The sequence below is a fragment of the Pseudophryne corroboree genome, chromosome 2 (genome assembly GCF_028390025.1).
Source record: "Pseudophryne corroboree isolate aPseCor3 chromosome 2, aPseCor3.hap2, whole genome shotgun sequence".
Lineage (NCBI taxonomy): Eukaryota > Metazoa > Chordata > Amphibia > Anura > Myobatrachidae > Pseudophryne > Pseudophryne corroboree.
The window spans coordinates 287,634,691-287,638,940 of record NC_086445.1 but is presented as its reverse complement, the minus strand read 5'-3'; the positions used below and the strand labels follow the sequence as shown (position 1 = coordinate 287,638,940).

At 46.2% G+C, this 4,250-nt stretch overlaps 1 long non-coding RNA gene across 1 annotated transcript; it reads right to left on the bottom strand.

Annotated features, from left to right (window-relative positions):
• Window positions 1-367: 367 nt before the first annotated feature.
• LOC135050739 (uncharacterized) lies at window positions 368-3,888 on the bottom strand. The gene is made up of 3 exons (XR_010241779.1): window positions 3,831-3,888; window positions 3,292-3,422; window positions 368-573 (listed from the first exon to the last, which is right to left on the bottom strand). It is a non-coding gene; the product is annotated as an uncharacterized LOC135050739 (long non-coding RNA).
• Window positions 3,889-4,250: the final 362 nt, after the last annotated feature.

The window sequence follows — 4,250 nt, the reverse complement described above, 5'->3', positions numbered from 1 at the left end:
TGACGCCTAAACCTAACCCTCTCCCACAGCCTGACCACCCTCCCCTCCATCCCTGATGCCTTAACCTAACCCCCCCTTCCCCACAGCCTAACCACCCTCCCATCCGTCCCTACTGCCTAAACTTAACCCGCCCTCCCCCACAGCCTAACCACACCTGGGGGTGCCTAACCCTAACCCACCCTACCTGGAGTCTAACCCTAACCAACCCCCACCCACAGCATAAACCTAAACCCCCCAGTCTGACGCCTAAACCTAACCCCCACCTGACACCTAAATCTTACCCTTCCTCCACCGCATCCTAACCACCCACCCCTCCTGCCCGTGCCTGATGCCTAAACCTCACCCCCCGCCCCAAACCTAAGATCGTGGGGATATGGGCATCAGTATCCTTGCATATTCGGAGTTCCAACATCGGGATTCTGAAGAGTGTCGGGATCCCAGTGTCAGTATTCTGACTGCCGTAAACCCGACTGCTGGCATCTTTACCGCATCTCCTCATAGGTAATACATAAGTCCCAACATTTGGAGCAGGTGTCCGCAGGCTCTCCTCCCAGGAAATTCAGGCATCACCCACTGCGTGTAGATGAAGAGGAAGAGATGAAAAAACATTGTTAGTGGATGAACAAGCAGACAGACAAACTGCAAACAGTGGTGTGGTTGTGTAGAGAGAAAAATCTCTCTATGTAAATATGTAACTCTAACTATTGAGGACATGGAAAATGCCTAAAATAAGGACAATTATCCCTAAGGGCCCATTGTTTTTATACAATACACACATTGGGGGGAATAAGTTCTCTATTATAGTAATTATTGGGTACCATCAGAAAAGAAATTTGACCAGTAAATAATAAAAGCTATACATTTGTAACATTTAGGGGTCAATCCAATTAGGTACAAGTTACCATTGTTGCGACGTTTCAACAGCACCCAAACTCACACCCTTCGTTGCCAGATTCAGACTATGGGGCTACCGGAAAGTGCGGCTGTTCTAAGACAAACTCGCACCTAATTAAATTGACCCCTTAGTTGTTAGATGCAATAAAATAATAAAATATAATGGTGTAATTGTGGGCCTGATTCAGTTGTGGTTGTTAAAGCGATTGTGGCTACAATCTTGCCGTTCGCAATTGCATCATGAGTCTGAGCAGTCGTAGGCTGAACAAGTCTTCTAGACACAGGAGGCTCTCCAGCAGCAACACAGGTCGCAATGGGTAATTTATGCACATGCACGGAACGGCATTTGAACGGACCTGACTCGCCTATGTACAGTTAGCCACCCCCATTACCACTCCCCAAATGCCGACTTCCTGTCAATCACTTTGCTATGGGATACTCTATGGGAGCTTGATCGCATTTCGTGCGCAGTGATAAAGAATTGAGCCACTTGAGTGCAACAGCAGCTTTGTGTACGCATCTGAATCGGCCCCCTGAGTGGTAAGGAGAAGGACTCCAGGGAAAGGACTATGTCACCTTTATTATGTCACGATCCGGGTAACTGGACTGTCTGGACGCCATTTTCTACCAGTTAGGCGTCTCCTGAGATTGGCTCAGCGTGCCAGGGCCGGGTCATAATTATGTTTTGTTTTACAGTTAATTTTTGTGTTCCCGCAGCGCTGGTTCAGCGGCCTTATTAGTGTGTTCACTTAGCTTAGTATGGCCCTCTCAGCCCCGTCGCGGCCGTCACCGCTGCGCCCGTGATCCTGCCGCATGGAAGCTGTGTGTGGCGTCCCCTGTGTGCCGCGGCCATCACTGTCATCTCTGTGGCTGCTGTGCGTATGTGGGAGAGCAAAGAGTTCTCTGCTGCTGCGGCCTCCGCCGCCATTATTGTTTGGCACATGGTTCTTTCCCCTTCAAGTTCTGTCATAGGCGCAGCCATGTTGGATAGAATCACATGTCACTTTTCTCACCAATCCGCTGCGCTGCTGGTGCCTGTGTCTAATTGTCAGCCAATGCCTGCTCACCAGCAGGTATAAACATCCTGTCCCAGCACCCAGGAAATTGTCAGTGCTTCAATTGTCTTTCCAGTGATTCCAGTCTTCAGCTTCACTAGAGACTCACTTGTGGATACACTCTGCAGTGCAGCCCAACTCTCCTGTGGGTACACTCTGCGGTACAGCCTGACTCCCCTGTGACTATACTCTGCAGTGCAGTCCAACTCTCCTGTGAATATACTCTGCGGTGCAGCCTATTTCTCCTGTGAATATACTCTGCGGTACAGCCTGCTTCTCCTGTGATTACACTCTGTGGTGCATCCTGACTTTCTTGCTATTTGCACCCTGCGTGGGCAAAGTATATGCCTTGGCTTCCAGTAGCTTTTCTCCAGCGGTACTCTGTTTTCACTACTCTCAGATAATCTACCATTACAGCTAAGTGTTTTCTCTGCGATCCCTAGCATCACGTTAAAGTTTTTCTACAATCTCAAGCATCATAAAACACCCTAACCCAATTCCTAAGTCACTGGTCTCAAACCAGTAGGAATTCAGAGACACTCTTTGATGGTTATTGTTTTCTTGCACCTTGTCGTGGTCACGCCTTCAGGCATTGGTGCTGCAGTCCCAGCGCATGTCCAGGAGTCCCATCTCACCTCCTAAGTTCAGGTACCCGTCAGCCCCTACAACTGAGGCTTCCCGATACCAACACCAGCCCTCAGTTGTGACACATTATAGGAAAGATCGTGAATCAGTCACTTATTACAGCCCCAATTCACATAATTTATACCATTATATCCCGTTTCATCATTTGGTTATTCTATGGGAGAAATGTATCAGAGTGATAAAGTGGAGAGAGATAAAGTACCAGCCAATCAGCTCCTAACTCAATGAGCGTGGCTTCATCTGTATGTGAATAATAGGCAATACTGTGTGATGTAATGTGACTAGGGGGCACTACTGTGTGATGTAATGTGAATAAGGGACAATACTATGTGGCATACTATGAATCAGGGCACTACTTTTGATGTAATGTGAATAAGATTATGGTTTTGTGTGGCGTAATTTGAATTGGGAGTACTATTGTGTGGCCACACCCCTTCTATGTGAGACCACACCCCTTTTTCAGGCAGCTTGCTGTCACTTTACAAAGTATGGGAGGGCTCAAATTTATAGTTTGCAGGGGGGCGTCGAACACCCTAGCACCGCCCGTGCCCATCCCATTCCATCTGTATGTCCTATACTGAGCTGCCCCCTTCTGCATGTTTTATATCATCCACTTTCCTGCACCATAGTCTGTGTTTTGTACTGTGCTCTCAATACTCCCCACCACCCACATAATTACACAAGTATGGTAACTTACCTTCTGCATGTTATACTCCAGTCCTTGCTGCCTCTGCGACCCCTCCCGTCGTCTTCAACTGACACTTTGCAGATCTCTTTGCCGGTCACCCGACACTCTGCAAATCTCTTTGCCAGAATCCATATGATGATCTAAAAAACACAAGACTATCAATAAGCATAGTACTAGTTTAAGTACAATAAAACATCCATGAGTTAACCAGTTTCCCAATTTTCCTTAAACCAAACAACATACTTTCAAAGTTATCAATATCCCATTTATCTATTATATTAACTTTTTCATTTTATCCCAAAGCCACGTTTCTGCCTCAGGTTACCTGCATCCCCTGTATGGTGTGCTTATCCTCCATACTGCCCTCTTTATTTCTGTACTGCTACATTTTTATTCCTACATATGCCGTTCCTTACTGCGCTTCTCCTAATTATGTGTCCTTGTACCTGTATTCCCTGTTCTGTCTATTTTGTCTTGCCTTTCAGCTGACTATACTGCACTCTGTCTTCCTTACCCCTCTCCATCATACCCTGCTATTTAGGACTCACCTCCTCCTACCTGTCTTCCTGCATGGTAACTGGAAACGTCAGCAGCTGTAGATAGAATGTTACAGGAAGAAGCATTGTGATGGCACAGGCTAGTGATGTCACAAGCTAGGTGTGATGTCATAGTAACCAGCAGCAAAGATACAGAGTTACAGCTATCTTAAATATACATTTTATACATCACTTACAACTGGATGTACATGAGTTTCTAGTTTTAAAAAAATGAGACTAGTGTAGAAAATGAACTATAAAGCAATGTTGTACAGAGTGCCTCAATATATAGGTAAAGGGGAAACGTAAGTGACAGGAATTTCTAAACTGAGGGGTACGTTTACTAAGCAGTGATAAGAGCGGAGAAGTGAGCCAGTGGAGAAGTTGCCCATGGCAACCAATCAGCACTGATGTAACATAAATAATTTACAT